At 32.2% G+C, this 18260-nt stretch overlaps 1 long non-coding RNA gene and 1 pseudogene across 1 annotated transcript; both read left to right on the forward strand.

Moving 5' to 3' along the window:
• The first annotated feature begins 478 nt into the window (after positions 1-478).
• LOC118040550 (uncharacterized) lies at positions 479-13933 on the forward strand. The gene is made up of 10 exons (XR_012168269.1): positions 479-583; positions 1097-1234; positions 1367-1443; positions 2139-2236; positions 2522-2610; positions 8626-8681; positions 11486-11559; positions 11717-11837; positions 12628-12734; positions 13154-13933. It is a non-coding gene; the product is annotated as an uncharacterized lncRNA (long non-coding RNA).
• A 4-nt stretch (positions 13934-13937) lies between these two features.
• Positions 13938-18260, forward strand: part of LOC118040547 (serine/threonine-protein kinase TOUSLED-like) — a 37595-nt pseudogene continuing 33272 nt past the window's right edge.

Here is an 18260-nt window from a genome sequence, read left to right on the forward strand (position 1 = left end):
GTGTGTAAGAAGAAGTTTTAATTTGATAATTGTGGTTGAATTGGTACAATAATAAAAAGTACGTTGTAAAGTACCTTACATATACTCTTCTGATGTGCAACCCCCAACCACAATGCTACTAGAAAATTTATATGATTTACAATGTAAAACAATTTTTCCTTGATGTGATATTTTTAAGTAACTTAAATATTTGACTAGCATGTTCTTGAATACTAGTGGAGCATTGTTTATGCCAAAGGCTTGTCTATAAATGTGTGTACTTTCATGAGCTAAATTGTTAAATAAAGTTGATATGACTCCTGCAATGGTCAGCATACTTATATCGTTTGCATATTCTTTTTATTCTCCTAAGCCTAAAACTGTGATCTGTCTGGGTTTGGACTCCATAACTATAGACTGGTTAGGATAAAATCTTATATGTTATTTTACATGATGATTCCTTATACATGTTTATGATGCTTTAACAAGTTACTAATGATCAGGTGATTAAGGAAGAAAGTCGATATGACGGGGTTTTTTTATGACTATCGATGCTCAAAGTTGAAGTTTATGAACATAATTACGTAGAACAGATCGCATTGAGGTAACAAATATCATGAATGTGCAATTTCCATCACACAGCCTAAAATGAGAAAACAGAGCTAGAGACTAAATTCACAACAAATCTGAAATGAACAAAAACAAAAGTTGGAAGCCATAAATATCCTTTGCAAAGTAATGAAATGCTATATAATGAAGTTGAAAATTGAAGGGGCATGACCTAAATGATGCTAACTCATTGGCTGAAGTCACAAAACAAGAACTCTGAACTGTGAATTTGCTTTATTATTTCTTTACGTTATAAATGACTAGTCCGAGCTTTAGTTTTTTTTTCTTGGCTTTTAAATGTATTGTTAAAACTATTATGTCTTGTAATTAATATTTTAAATATATTTATCCTGCTTGATTTGCCAGCCGATATCTTTGTTGAAATCCTAGAAGATGAGTTTTTGGTCTTGCCCTTACATATACTCGATACTTAGTGAGATAGGTCATGCTTCCACTTAAGCATTCATCTTTTTAGAAGTGACATGCTCTATTTTATTTGAACATGTAGGTATAAGTGGAGTGTGAAGGAGTTGCACAAAATGCTTCATTGGTGCAATAAGCAACTTCAACAGTTTAGCCATGTAAACAAAAAGGCACTAGATCAACATGTAAATCTCACTGAGAAACAGGAGGAACTCCAGAGAAGGTAAGCTGAACTTAAGGCAAGTGACGAGGTACTATAGTACTGGATATTAATGCTTAAATGTCTTATGTTGTATTTATTGTTTTTAACGTGAGATTATGATTTATGTATTGTTACTTTGATGACAAACATAAGCGATAAAAAAGCAGACTAAGCTTGAGCTTGATGTGAAAGACCTGCTACAATGAATTTCAGGACATATCCAAACCAAGGTATCAAACTCTAACAAAGCGAAAAATGCTAATTATTTTTTGGGGATAAAGAATGTTGAATGCTTTTATTTAACATGTGCTTTGTTTTCAAGATGATGCGTGTGCTATGCTAACATGTAAGATATTTCCTCAATTAAAATTTTCTACATATTACAACCTAAGCTATAATTTCAACTGAAAGCGCCTCACATTAGGTTTTTGTCCTCTACTATCAATAAACTAATGCATACAGCTAACATGGTAGATAATAATAAAATATAGTCTAGTAGATGGAGAATTTGTAAATAAGTAATTAAGACATTTTTATTTAAGAATTATTTGGGTATTTTGTTACTTAAGTAATCTGTTAGGGATTTTATATGTGCTTTGATTTGACCTAGAGTAGGATTTGGGGGACTTGTATAGGCACACATATTTTTGAGTCTTAATGCTAGATGCTTGTAGAGTGAAATTTGATTTTTTGCATTTTTTCCTGTTTCTTTACTCGTGGATATCAACATTCTACTTTCATTATATATTCAAGGAAGCTTCTTGTGGATTTCTAGGTTTTTTATTTCCTTCATTTGTTGTTGGGTGAGTTTTTTGCAATTTTGAGCATTTCCTTGCTTTAAATATTTTGTGCCAGCCTTTTCAATTGTTAAGACATCTTCACAAAAAACTTCTCCATATGGTTGCACATTTTAACCAAAACACAGTTGATTTTTCTTTCAAAGGAGTTGCTCAGCACTTCAACGAAGTATTCTCTTAACTTGAGCAAGGTGGTTATGGTCATTTGGTTATGATGAAGAAAAAGGTTAGTTAAAGGAGCCTTTTATGTCTTAGTTTCATTTGTTCTTTTATTTACTCCAATTGTTCATTTTTTCCCCTTGCTGGTCTTATGCAATGCCTTAACGTTCTTTTCCTTTGTTTTTTTTTTTTTTTAATTATTTTCCAAGTTTAATTAGTATATTTTTTGGTCTTTCATGTTGAAATTTTGAGATAACCACATGACTGCATTTTAAAGTTTCATGTCATACATTTGTGGTCAATCTAGATAGCCGTTGAAACATTTCTATAAATTTTATGGTATCTTGATAAGATGTTGATCATGAAGATGATACTTGTGATGATGAATGATGGATGTCATGAAGCAAATCTGGAGGGAAATATGTTACTGTGAAAATGAAGGTATGAATATATTGTCGCTTAGTTATATGTGTTTATTTTTTTTGCAGAAACAAGATAGATATAAAAAAGGACATATTATGTAACGTGATGCCTGAATTGCTCTTTTTCCAACTCAATCACAACTTATTGATCAATTTTTTTGGATATCATCAACCACTTTTAACCAGAAAGGAAATAGACATCATTTAACGAGGAAAAAAATAGATCATAAATTTTATTGGAATGTGTTGAACTGTGCTAGTTGCTTGTGACTATAGTTGGTTGATGGTTGTGAGAGAAAAACAAAAGGTGAGCTTCAGTAACAAGCTCATAACACTTACTATTCATTTAATGTTTATTATCATAACCATGAGAAGAGATTGTAGTGACTTGTAAATGATATCATGAAAATAGTTATGAATATTATTTTTTGTTATGCTTGAATTGAATTTGGTTTAGAGGCAATTTATCATTGTTCCGATGGGTCTTTAGGTGGCTAGTTTTGTTTTGGAATTCATTGTTGCTTATTGCATTGATAAATTTTTGTGATTGATTGCAAGGAACTAAATTTGTTGTCTAGACCCATTATACTTTGGGTGCAAAGGCCACTAAAATACCACAACTGGAAATATTTGTCATACATGCTAAACTGCTACTCTACAACTTAATGTTAAGAGTTGTAGGAAGGTGGTCTATATAAATCTATCTAGAATGACATAAATATTCTTTAGATAGGATAACAGGCCTAAAGAGCACTTTTAAAATTGTGATTTCTCATCTTTAGAGGTATCAGTTCGGTGATTTGGTGTTAAATTGTTCATGTTTTTGCCGTTGTAATTTGTGGAATGATTTCCTCGAGGCACAACATGTTTTGACAATATATTTCTATTTCAACTCAATTTAGGAGGAGCTCACATCTTTACATGATCTTCATAAATCTTGTCAAGAGGCCTCTAAGAATCTTGATCTCTACTACCAGTTAGAAAAGGTATAGTTTTGTCATTACTTTATGGATTTTGGTTATCCACTATGGCTAATAATCTTTTATTTTATCTGCACCGGAAATTGAAGGGACTAAATTCAGTTTAAGAGCACTTCTGGGTTTTTTTTTTTGGTTGCTCAACTTTGTGGTTTGGTTTAATCTTTTTTTTTTTATGGTGTCCTACTTGCAGGAATATGATGTATCGGGTATCCCATTGGTAATATTTTTATTTATTTGCTTACCATGTTCCAGGTTTGAGGGTTCACTTGGATTGAGCTAATGACAGTTGGGTTTCTTCAAAGAAGAGGGTTTCTCGATTATTTTATGTGTTCTTTTCTTGACAAGGAAACATTATCATTAATATCTTATGTTTTGTAGGTTAAGTTGTTGAATTGTTGCGTTCATTAGGGAAAAGTGAGAGGGGCTTGGCTATCATGTGCTTGAAAAGCGTATTGTGCAGGACTAGTAAGAGAGTGTGTGTTTGGTGTGTAAGGATTTCCTTATCCAAAACATGGATAGTGCATCCCCATACATCGAGCCCCTTTCAGTTCGAAAATTGTGATGGTAAGTTTGTTTTTCATTTTGATTTATTAATTTTTTTTATTTGTTGTCAGCCTATTATATAATATAGTGATGAGTGTTTTAAATTGCTTGAATGTAGTTCTCAAGAAAAATTGCTTGCCTTTAAACCAAGGGTATTTTTGTCTTTTCATACAATAATTAGTCATTAGTCTAGGGGTATTTTTGTCTGTTCAATATGTTTATGAATAGTTAAAGAACCAAAATGCCCCTGGGATAAAAAAAAAAAACTGGCATTGTAAGGCAAAGGTGTTGTCTTTTTCTTTTTTAGAATATAGTAAAATTACATATATGACAAAATTACGCCATTGAAACAAAGGGTTTTAGTGTCTTTTTTTTTTTTTTTGTAATTATTGGTTTGGTTTGAGAGTTGTAATGTAATTTAACATTTAATTCATGATTTTTAAATGCAAAAAGTTGTTGGTGCGTGGTCGGTGCTGTGCACTTTGGACGACGTATGCACCATCTCCCAATTCCTGTAAAATAAGCTTTTGATGTCTCATTTGGTTTGCCTTCGTGTCCTCTTCCTTTATTGGTGGCGCATGACATCTAATGGTCGGTTTGTCGCCCATAGCCCTTCATTCCCCCCCCATCATTTTTCTCTTCTACCATAAAATTTATAATTTTGATTTTTTTACTTTTCTCCTATTCTTTTTGTTAAAGTTTTATCTTTTTGTCAATTTGATCCTTCAATTTTAATTTGTAAATGTAAGTTTTTCAATTTAGTCCTTCTACTTTTGATTCTTTATTTCTTTTTCTTTTGTTTTTTTATCAAAAGTTTTTATATTTTTCAATTTTATCGCTCATATCAGGGTTTTTTTTTTTTTTTTTTTGCTTCAATATGAATAATACTAATTTTAATTTGGTCTCTTTTATTTTGATTTTTTTTTTAAAATCTACCCTTTTGTCAAAGTTTATATGGTCTTTAATTTTATCCTTCAAATTTAGTTTATGTTTTTTTTTTATTTCAATAATAATAATACTAGTAAATCATTCTAAATTGTAAGAAATCATAAATTACATTTTTTTTATTAATTATAAATGAATATAAATTTGAATTCTATTAAAATAAAATGGAATAAAAAACCAAATATATAAAAGTAGTATATAAATTAAATGTATTAGATGTAATCCTATTAATTAAATATAATAGGAATTTATTAAATAGGTAATAAGAATATAATAGGGATGATCCTGAAAAGAATACATAGTGTAGTTATTAACAAATAGGATTTAGGTAGTGTATGTCAATATCAAGAAAAAAAATACGAATATAGTCGAATGGTAAAAAAAGTTTTTACCAATAAGAAGACATGATGATAGTTATGATGGTGGTGGTGGGTGATGGTTATAATAATAATAATAATAATAATAGACTTCAAATCAAGTTTATATTTTTTTATTATTTCAATAATAATAATAATAATTATTATAACAACAACAATAATAATCATGGTGTTGGTGGTGGTGATAGTAGTCTTGTGGTGATGGTAATGATAATGATAATGATAATAGTAGTCATGTGGTGGTGATGGTGCTAATAATAATAATAATATGAAATTGATAAAGAAAAAACAATTAAAAACGAAAGGGCCTGTTAGCTATATGGACAATCTGATATTCATTACAATAGTCAAGTGAAGTCTATGGCCTTAAAAAAAAAAAACACATTTGCCTTGGAGCTCGACGTGTTTTTGTATTTTCACATGGTTTATGTGACAAAAGTACTCTTGAGGAGAAAAAGAGTTAGCATAGTTGTGGTTGGGGTATCTTAGTATTTTTATTTTTTATAAACAACCAAATTATACATGTGCCCTTGAATCCACAAAATGTAAGTAATTATGGTAAGGGGTATTAGGGTCTTTTAGAATTTTAAAATATAAAGAAATTGTTGGCATGTTGGGGCCACCACGCACTTTAGGCGATGTGTGTGGTGGCGGCGATGTGTGTGGTGGCATTCGATGGTCAGAAATAAACTTTCACTATATAATTTTATTCATCGTTGTCTCTTTGACTATGGGTAGCGATTGTTCTTCAAAAATAAATATTTTTGTCTTAATTTCAATTAGCATTACATATTTATCATGAGTGATTTTTTATGTCATCTTTTAGCTTTATTTCAATACATAAATATTATTTTTTTTGTATTAAAAAATAATGTGGTCCACGGCAAAACACGTCCACCAAGACTAATACAACCCTCGAAAGTGAATTAGGTTCCACAAGGTATTTGGTGTTTTATTTACCGGTTGTTTTAAATTTCCACCCACACAAAAATGACTAGCCTAGAGCTAGCTTCCTCCTTGACGAATCAGGTTCCTAAGGGTTTTTCAAATAATAATAATAATAATATGTACTTAATAAAAAGTAAATACCTATACCCTAGGGTTGATTTTTTGTGATTTTTAAGATTATTTATCACAAAAGTTTTATTATTTATCACTTAAAAGTTTTCAACTAGATTTTGATTTATTATTATTAGCAATGCAAATGCTCTCATCTTAGATTTTTTGTAATCTTCTACTTAGATATAGATTGTGCTTAACTGTAAATTCATACTAATTGATTTGCAAATTTCTTTTAGAGTTTACAACAAATTAACATGAGAAAAAAAAAATCAAGGCCTCCAAAGGAATGTTCAATCAGTTTAGCCTTGGGATTTTCACTAGATCTCCACTTCAAATCAAATAAACAGTGGGGTGCCATCTTGGGTTGATAGAGGATTCAAGGGATAAGGCAAATGATTTGGGTGAGTTTAATAGATTTGGTCTCATGGATTTATGGTTGACATTATGGTGGATAAAATGCAGAAAAAAGATGTTGATTTGAGTTTGTAGGGCTGATTTGGTGGCATTGCTAGAGATGTATCTGATTGGAAGTGGTATTGGTTGTTGCTACTAACATGGTGGCTGGTTTTGGTTGAAATCTGCCAATGCTAAGTAGAAGAAATATTGTTGGCTGGAAAGTGTTGTTTCTATGTTTTGTTGGATGGTAAGGTTGTCGGTAGTTAGTCTTTGTTTATTTGCTTTTGCTTTTTTATTTTTCTAGGGTTTATTTTATCTGTGTTCTTTTTGTCTTTATTTATGTTGTCTTGCTTCTCTCTCTCAAAAAAAAAAAAAAACCGAAACTCAAAATGATATTAAAACCTTTATATTATTTCCTTCTTGAACTCGAAACTCTGTACAATTTTTATTTATTTATTTTTGCTTGATTCTTTTTTCTTTTTTCTATTTTGCATGATCTTCCATTATATTTTTTAGTTCACAATCATCTTAGTCCTCTTTTTCTTTATTGCCTCTAATTTCATTCCCTAAATTTTATTTTCATTATTATCTATTATTATTTTATTTTATTTTTCAATCTTGCCATCCAAAATAAAATAAAATAAAAGTGCAGAAAGTTATTAAATGAAGTAAATTGACTTGATTTTATCGAAAATATATAATATTTTTATATTTTTTAAAATACATGGAAAAACGTTTTGGACAACCTTAGCAGTGTCAAGAAAATGCCATTATTCATTTATGTTTTGCCGATGACCTTATCATTTTGTGTCGGGCAAATAAGGATTTTGTGGGAATTGTGAGGAAGGTCTTAAATGATTTTGTTAGGTTGTCTAGGCTAGTCACAAATCTAGCAAAAAGCCAGACTTTCTTATTAGGTGTTGATGATGAGCTTATAGCTTATTAGGTCTTGGAGGAAGCTTATTCTCAGTAGGATTAGTGTAAAGAGATGTTTGTTTCATGTATTGATGATGGAGCTATTACCTCTCTGTGATTAGACTACTGGTTCTTAGATGGGCAATAATTATGTGACCTATTGCTTTTTAAGGTGCTTTACTCTTCCAGGATGATCTAAGATGCAAAGGTGTTAGATATTTTTTAGGGTTTTTGGGCCTTTCCCCTTGGTAACCACCCTCTAGCCAATATGGGACTCCATTCACATCTATCCCTAGATCAGCTCTCAAGCTCATTATATTTGGAAAGGTCACTCCTTACGAAAAATCACGATTAACTCGGCTTAGAAGACTCTTAGGGATACTAGACCTGAGGACATTATGCACCATTTACTCTAGTTCTCAGGCTTCGTCTGGTATGAGAGGAACAATAAAGTATTTTCTCTGATTTTCTAGACTCGTTGAGATGTTTGCTCATAGATAATTTGAGTTTGTTAGATCCTGATTTATAGACTTGTATCCTTACTCTTGTATATATCAACTCTTATACTTTCGTTGTAGATTCAAGGAACCTTCTTGTGGATTTCAAGGTTTTTTCTTTCGTTCATTTGTTGTTGGGTGCTTTTTTTGCAATTTTACGTGTTTCCTTCCTTTGAATGTTTTGTCCTCAAGCCTTTTCAATTGTTAAGACATCTTAATAGAAAGCTTCTCCATAGCACATTTTGACCTAAACACTATTGATTTTTCTTTTCTCATTTTACGAGGTTCTTTGTCTACCTAACTTCTTGGATTAGTTCAGGTATTCCTCATTTGGCTTCTTGCATCATTCTTATAACAACCCGTGACATCATATAGGTAATTTACCTAGTCTATTTTATTATGTTAAATATTTTCTCTTAGAGTTGTGTTCCCAATTTGCTAGATGGTCTGGCATAATCACTACCAGTCTCTTGACCTTCTGCCATGGTCACTTTATTGTTTGAATGATGTATTTCATATCAATATGCATTTCGAGCAACTTATTTCATGTAGTGGTTGGGTATAATAACATATCAACTTAGATAATTAGACACCTTAATGCTTCGAAATGAGGACAAACCACTTTTATCCCACTGAACAGCTAAGGATAAAGTATCCGTGTGTAAAAGTATCCGTGTGTAACTTATCCACATGGTTATGATGTGGTACCTTTAATAGAGAAATTGAATTTTTCTCCTAATTTTTCCCCAGGATTTGTACAAGTTAGTTCTCCATCGTGCTTGATCTGATTGAAATAGTATTCATCCAACAAAACCTTTGATTTGAGTTTTGTTGTTAATAATGTATATGTTGGTCTATACACAACTGAAAACTCAGTAATTACTTGTGCTATTTAGTTCTACAAGGTTATATCTCTATGTGTTTTGTTAGTGAATTGTTGTTGTTTTCATTTGTTTGTTTTGCAAATTTGGGTTGAAAGTTTTTTGGTGTGACTCTCTTTAGTGATTGCTTTTAGAATCCATGAATGAATAGTTGTGAGAAAAAGTTTTAATTTGATAACTATGATCTATTGGTCCTAACCATAAAAGTAAGCAAAGCTATAAAGTACCTACATATACGCTTTTTCCTTGATGGGATTTTGGTAAGTAACTTAAATTATTTGACCGGCATGTTGTTGGATATTGGTGGAGCATTGTTTATGAGTATGGGCTTGTTTATAAATATGTGTACTTTTTAAAAATTTACATGAGCTAAATTATTGTTAATGATGTTGATGTGACTCCTGCAATGGTCTGCATGCTTATATTATTGATTATTCTTCTTATTCTCCTAAGTATTTACCTAAACCGTGATTTGTCGAGATTTGGATGTGTCCACAAACTGATGGTCTAGTCTTCATAATTGTGGATGGTTACAATAAAAATTTCTATATGTTATTTTACAAGATGATCCTTATACATGTTTATGATGCCTTTAGTGTCAATAGAATCCATAATTAGCTTACCATATATACTCTCATAAATAGAAAAGGAGATTTAGCTTACCATGTATCCTACGATCACTCTAGTTTTCTGGTTTCCTTCTATAACTAGCAGTCAACCTAGTTTCCCTGTATAGTTAGTTTCCTTGTATAAACCAGTAATTGACCTAGTATGTAATGGTGACCTGCCGAAAATTAATTCATTTCCTAGTATGTAATGGTGACCTGCTGAAAATTAATTTATTTTGAATTCTAAGCATTCTGAATTCTAACCATTCTATCATGGTATCAGAGCCCATAGTCATAGTTTTATACGAACTCCCAACCATTTTTTTCTATCTCAATTGTAGTCTTAGTCTATATGGAGATGTCAGATGATTTTTTTTGTCAGATTCATGGGCAAAAATTATACTGCTTGGGAGTTTCAATTGGAGACTTTTCTTAAAAGTAAAAAGTTGTATTCTTTCCTTATTGGTTTTGTCTATGCCAAAATAATACTTTTATTTGGGTATAGCACTTTTATTTAGTATAAGGACTTTTGCTTTGTGCAGTGTCTTTCTTTCATAAATGGTTTTGGCAACTTACAGTATAATGGAGCGTGAAAAGCATCTTAGCATCTTTTATCAAAAAACAAGGTCGGGCAACCCCTTTTCTAGCAAAGCTACTTGTGACAAAAGGCTTCCAAAGGAAAATGATAATTTACAATGTCTTTTTTCTTCAAATTTGGCTCTGGCAAGAGTTCAGATTAGTCTATTCAGATACTCTAACATCAATGCAGATGTATGATGGTGTTGTCAGAATCTTCGTATAAGTGGCACTTTCTTATCTCATGCTCATCATATCATTAGGAAAGGACCAGGCCCTCTCATCAAATATTTCCATGAACAAAACACAATATTAAGTGTTTTCTTTTTTTCTTTTCTATTTTGAATTGTTTAGGTATCTTTAGTAAATTGGACTTAACAATAGCTATATCTAAAGAAATGATTAACCTCTATAACATATTATTTGTTCAAGTTCACAGGAACTCTGAATTATGAATTTGTTTTATTGTGTCTTTATGTGATAAATGACTAAATGTGAATTTACTTTAGTCTGAGCTTCAATTTTTTGTTCTTGGCTTTTAATGTATTGCTAAACTATTATGTCTTGTAATCAATGTTTTAAATCTATTTATCTTGCCTGATTTGCTAGCCGATATCTATGCTGAAATTATAGAAGATGATGTTTTGGTCTTGTCTTGTCATTTTCTTCTTATTTGTTGTTGTGAGTTTGATTTTAACAGTTTTATAAAGCTCAACTCTTTTTTGCAGCTTCCTTTCTCAGGCTTTCAGTACCTTTTATGACATTTTTCTATCGCAGCCACCTAGTGTTCCATGACTTGGGTTGCTTTTCGTTGCTCCAATTCTAAAATTGTCATTATAGCCTATGTTATTCTCTCTCTTTTTCCCATTGTTTTGCATTCCTTCTCTCTTTTTCTTAGCGGTTTAGGTTTACTTGGATTCCAATTACTGTTATTGGTTTATTGTTAGCTTCCAGGTTCATATTATTCTTTCTTATCCCATTGTCTTGTGTTAGTCATTTTGCTCTTATTTTTTGTGTTATGAGTTTGATTTTTGCAGTTTTATAAAGCTCATCTCTTTTTTGCTGCTTCCTTTCTCAGGTTTTCAGTACTTTTTATGACTTTTTCTTGTCGCAGCCACCTGGTGTTCCACGGCTTGGGTTTCTTGTTGCTCCAATTCTAAAATTGCCATTATAGCCTATGTATTACAGGTGTGCTTCTTTTAGAGCCCATTCAGGTGTGTTATTTTGGGGGGTTTTTTATTCATTTTAAGAGCATATCTAGGTTTTCTGTTTTTTTTTTTTTTTTGCTCACCTTTATGGCTTGGTTTAATCTAGTGTTCTTTTTCTGGTGGTGTCCTACTTTCAGGAATATCATGTATCGGGTATCCCATTGGTAATATTTTTTCAGGTACAGACAATGTTCAAGCTGCTCAAAAATTTATTACAGGCTTGGATGCTACGCGACTTTCAAAGTTCCCTGAATATAGGTAACTTCAGTTTTGTTCTGGGATTTAACTCCTTTTGAACTTCATGTTTGTGCTAGTTATAATTTAGAAGGATAAAAAATTCAATTTCTTCCGCTTTGTCATACCTTGCTATAAACCATCATGTTCTGTCCACTGGTATATTTTTGAATACCAATCACACACTTCAGCTCTTTACTTGTAAATATTGCTTGCATGTATGTATGACACATAATTATGCTTTTCATGTTTGTATCCATGAAATGACATTCTTATATGATATATGTATCTGACTGAATATACCTCTATAAGGAAACAAAAACTGATTTTGTTCTGAAGCACATAAAGAGAATAAATATTGATGAAGAAATTATAATGACACAAACTATGGGACCTGGAATAAAATGATTGGATAGCAGTGAAACCCAAATGCTCAATGGGGAGTATCTGCCATTGGACTTTGAAGGACATTATCCTTTAAATCTCAACTTTGCAAATAATACCTGCATATGTGTTTAAAAATTATGGATACAAATTCAATTGGGAAAGGACTTGGTGATGTTTATAGCATATGTTAGTACAACTCATGCACTGATACCTCGTATATCATAATTCACATTCTCTGGCATTCTATGTGAACCATGCTATGATACATGTTCTTGGAACATTTTTTGTTTATGTTGCAGGGATGCAGTAATACCTAGGATGGCTTATACTTGCTTATAAGTACATGCATTTGATGATTTATATATCCAGTGTGTTGTGTATGTTGGTTATCTATACATCTGGTTATTTTCTGAATGTATATTTCTAGTGGTTGTGGAGTTGCAACGATGAGAGCGAAGACAGTGAAGAAGAATAATCAACAAGTGGCTAATAGCTGATTGCATATCCCTATTATTTTTGTGATCTTCAAGAGAGGTATGCAAAAACCTTGAGCGAAGACAATAAGGAAGTTTGGTCAAATGCTATGTGTGGCGACTCTTGGTCATAGGAGTACATAGTCATATTTAATCATAGGAAGATGATAAATGGCTTAACACCATCAATTTTGGACGTGGATTATAGCGGGGGATTTTAGCTTTTGTTTTTGTAAACCCTTGCAATTGTTGAGGAATTGAGAAAGCTGCTCGACACAATCCCCTTTTTTTTTCTAATTTATGTCCTAACTGTCCTTAAATTCTGTAATTACTGCAAGCAGCAAGGGCACATTATTAAGGATTGTACTATTCATCCTTCACGCTCCAACAAAGTCTATCATGTTGTTGTTACTAGTGACTTACAGCGAGCTATGCCTATATAGGTGGTCATAATGTTTTCTTTCATGATTTAATTTTCAGAGACAGTTATTAGAAACCAAGGAGGCTGTTGAGCGGTCGCGGAAATCATTGAAGAAGCGACAATCTGGTAAAACATATTTCTTGTAATATTTGGCAGTAACTTCTTTCTATGCTTTGTGCATGTTTTTGGCACTTTTCAAACTATGGTTAAGGCATTTATATACCAAGAAAGGATCATTGGTGATCTTTAGTCACAAGGCATTGGTGTTGTCTATACTCTAAATTATTGGCGTATGTCTCTAGCTATGAGAAACTATCTGAAGCTTTTGTGGCATTCTAAGTTACTGCTATATTTATGTTCTGCTTTCTGACAGGCCTCTTGCTTGCTGTAATGCATGCCTATATGCTGATGGGTGTATGGTAATATATTGCCCCAAACGTTTTTGTATATTCGTTGCTAACTCAGGTAGGTGACTTTTTGGAAGAAAATAGTTTATTATCATTTATTATTGCCACCCATTGCACTAAAGGTGATAGAGTGATGTTGAACTGATGTGTCCTGACCTCAAACCCCAGAAAAATAATTTTTAGATTTTAAATCACTGATATGCCCTTTTAAACCTTCTTGGGAAAAGAGGATTTAGTGAGGTTTACAAAGTCAGAACTTCGGCAAGTAGTTTCATTTGATAATAGAAACATTAACCTTTGCATGTTTGATGGAAATTCATATTTACCATGACAAGAGTATAGATCATTCTGTTGCCAATATTGGCAATTGTAAAGGCACATCCTTTTGTAGTGATTTGAAATGAGAAATTTCTGAAATGCTTATGATTTGGTGGAGCATAGGTATGTTGCATTTAAGCTACATGGTCTGATTGTTTAATGGAGTGAGGATAAGAAGCAAAGTTACATACAACACGCACTACGTACAATATTCACAAGACCTTGGTGCATAATCACATTGTTCGGCTTTGGGACATTTTTGAAAATGACCAGAATACATTCTGCACTATTTAATAGTACTGTAGTGGTATGACAATAAACTTGACAACTATCAGCGACATCCAAACATTTGGATTATGGAAACCTCTAACACTTGAGTTGTTTTTCTTTTCATGTACCCATTTTATACTCAGGTAAAGATCTTGATGCATAGCTACTCTTGTATTACCAGAAAGAGAAGCTAAGATCATTATTGTTCAAATATTTCAAGGCCTTATATACTTGAATAAGAGAGCACAAAAGATTATTCATTATGATCTGAAGCCTGAGAATGATCTTTTTGATGAATTCGGTATCGCAAAAGTTACTGATTTTCATCTCAGCAAGATAGTGGAGGAAGATGTTGGATCCCAGGGAATGGAACTTACATCTCAGGGAGCTAGAACTTATTGGCAAGTAACTTTGAAATTTGTCATCTGTGATTTTAGATGTTGTAAATGTTTGATCTTTTGCTTCAAGAAATAAATGCACTTACAGTAATTTCCTAGACAATTATTTCCTATTCTCTTGATAAATCTTCTCTAGTTTAGCTATATGGGCAAAATTATGATTCCGTTTTCTTCTTTTGTAATTTTAGGTATTTGCCACCAGCATGCTTTGAGCTCAGCAAGACCCTTTTAATATCATTGAAGGTATATTTTCTCCCCATCAAGGACATTTAATCATAGCCAAAGACAAGAGAATAAAATGCATTTACTGAAATGAGAATGTCCCTATTTTTTGGGATTTATGGTCCTCTGACTTGTTGCTCACCTGTTGTTCAGTGATTGAGTCTATTTAGACCTCCATGAGAATTCAAAAGAGTTGGTTATCACCATATATAATTGATTGCTTAAGCTTCATCTATTTAACCTTCTTTAAAATGCCTTTTCTTGGAATGCTAGTTGATGTCCGGTCAACTTAAGTTTTGTTTTACCAAATGCCCTTTTGGGCATGAACAAACTTAAGAACGAGTACTACGTGAAGACACAATTATAAAAGCTTTCAGGGTTGAATTCCCTACAAAGCCTACTATCTCAAATGAGGTGAAGGTGCGTTTGATTTGAGTCTGGCAGTTTTCACAGCATATTTTCTTTGGTCTTCTTCTCAGAGAAATAGTGGATGTTGATTTTTGTATGTGATTCGTCAATGTTTAACCTATATAACAAAGCAAAGAGACCAGATGTTTTGACCATTGCTCAAGATCTATATCTTACATGCTTAAAGAAGTAAAGAGTGTACAAAGTTATCAGAAACTACTAGAGAAATATAACTGGATCAGAAACTACTTCCCATAAAATGTATAATTCCTGCATCTTTTATAAGAAATTGTCCATCATGTAATCTAGTGAGCCCCGATTCATGCCGAGAAAGCATGGTTGTTTCATAAATCTGTCATTTATTAGAAGTATGGTCATTTAATATGTATATCATCACTTTGTCATCATACATGTGTTTATGTGTAATCCTTTTGAAATCATGAAATTTTGGAAATGTTAACACTGTATAGTGCACCTTATGGGAGTTAAAAGTGGGGCAGCTAGGATCAAGACAGGGATGCGGGATGCATTTCTTTGTTATTGTTCCTTGTTTTTAGGAAATGATTGGATCTTGGTTAATTTATTAATTCTCTTTTGTGCTTTCTTTGTTTCATCAATTTATTTAACTTCGGCTTGATCCATTTAAAATGAGTTACCCTGTGCTTTCTCTTACAAGTGTCTTCTACAGTTGGAGATAACAGACCTGACAACAATATTTTTTTTTCATTGTGAGTGATCATGTCCTTGATTTGTTTTTGTTGGTGCCCTTTTCAATAAATTTTTATTGGAGTTAATTGATATCAAAATTTTGTTATGGGCTTACAATACGTTTCTTTAGTAGCCACTCGTTTTGTATTGAGTGATCTCTTTCATAACCTATGCAATTATGACAAGCATCAACTACTCGATGTATGTTTCCTCATACACTCTCATTTCCAATCTATGAGATTGAGGTATTTTCTCAATGTCACCCTTTCAAGTTTGTATTCTAATAATTGTTGTTATTTAATAGGGATGTGCAGGACATCAAGTTTTATCTGCTTTCATTGAGATTGTGTTGATAATTCTGACAATGGCATCCCTGTAATACTTCATAACCTACTTCCTTTTCTTTTTCGAGGTATGGAGTGTAAATAATGGTCTAGATCTTATTATGAAAGGAGAAGGATCTTGATTTTTATGTTCATTGTTGTCTTCTTCTAACATATAATTTTATCTTTATCGTTACAAATCTTCTCCCACAATACTCAAGAATTTCTTTTGAATTAGTTGTTCTGCCGTGAGGCATAATTTTCTTTTAGACACGTATTGCATAAGCTTTTCTCTTAGCATAAATAATAAGGACCTTAGCATCCATGATTATGTTTATTATGACTTTCATGTAACTTTTCATTTGTTTTCTTAAGATGATGAAACAAGAACACGTATGAAACATAACTCAAAACACTCTTTGTGTGGCCATAATTTGTTTTCCATTTTTATTAGGTTCCTTTTCTACTCGGCTTCTTGGATTAGTTCAAATAATCCTCACTTGACTTCTTGCATCATTCCTATAACAACCATCACGCAGGTAATTTAACTAGTCTATTCTATTATGTTAAAAGTTCTCTCTTAGAGTTGTGTTTCCAATCCGCTAGACGATATGGCATAATCACTAGCAATCTCTTGACCTTCTACCATGGTCACATTATCATTTGAATGATGTACTTCATATCAGTATGTCTTTAGAGCAACTTATTTCATGTGGTGGTTGGGGATAAAAACATATTAACTCAGATAATTAGGCACCTTAATGCTTTGAAATGAGGATAAACTACTTTTATCCCACTTAACAGGTAAGGATACAGTATCCGTGAGTAACATATCCACATGGTTCATATGTGGTACCTTTATTAAAAATGTTGAAGTTTTCTCCCTATTTTACCCAAGTATTTGCAGAGGATAGTCCTCCACCATGCTTATTCTAATTGAAATAGTATTAATCCAATAGAAACATTGATTCAAGTTTTGTTGTTCTGAATTTATACGCAAGTCTCCTCGTTTAACTTATCCATCCACGTGGTTTTGATGTAGTCCTTTTATTAAAGAAATTGAAGTTTTCTCCCAATTTTCTCCCTGGATTAGCGCAAGTTAGTTCTCCACTATGCTTGTTCTAACTGAAATAGTAATTATCCAGCAAAAACATTAGTTCGAGTTGTGTTGTTAATAATTTGTATGGTGGTCTACACACAAGTGAAAACTAAGTAATTACTTGTGCTATTTTGTTTGAGAAGGTTATTTCTCTACGCGCTTTGTTAATTGATTGTTGATGTTTTCATTAGCTTGGTGTGCAAATTTAGGTTGAAAGTTTTTGGTGTTAGAAGCTTTGTAGTTATTGCTTTTGGAATCTAAGGATGGATAGTTGTGAGAAAACGTTTTAATTTGATAATTGTGGCTGATTGATACCAACAATAAAAGTAAGCTACAAAGTACCTGCATATACGCTTTTGGTGTCCACCCCAAACCGCAATGCTACTAGAAAATTATATGATTTGAGAAGTAAAACACTTTTTCCTTGATATGATATTTGTAAGTAACTTAAATTATTTGACTGACATGTTCTTGAATACTGGTGGAGCATTGTTTATGCCCAAGGGCTTGTCTATAAATACTTTTTGAAAATTTGCATGAGCTAAATTATTAATGATGTTGATATGACTCGTGCAATGGCCTGCATGTTTATATCGCTGCATATTCTTCTTATTCTCCAAATTTTTACCTAAATTGTGATCTGTCCAGATTTGGATGTGTCCACAAACTGATGGTTTGGACAACATTACTGTGGATGGTTAGGATAAAAATCTTATATTTTATGATGTCTTATACATGATGATCCTTGTACATGTTATTAATGATCAGGTGATTAAATAAGGAAGAAAGTCGTTATGACAGGGGGCTTTTATGGTTATCGATGCTCAAAGTTGAAGTTTATGAACATAATTATGTAGAACAGATCACATTGAGGTAAGAAATCTCATAAATGTGCAATTTCCATCACATAGACTAATTTCACAACTACACTGAAATGAAAAAAATAAAAGTTGAAGCCATAATATCCCTTGTGAAGTTTTAGATATTACATGGTCCTTAATTGAAGGGGCACG

Source organism: Populus alba, chromosome 17, assembly GCF_005239225.2.
Source record: "Populus alba chromosome 17, ASM523922v2, whole genome shotgun sequence".
In the NCBI taxonomy this organism is placed as follows: Eukaryota; Viridiplantae; Streptophyta; class Magnoliopsida; order Malpighiales; family Salicaceae; genus Populus; species Populus alba.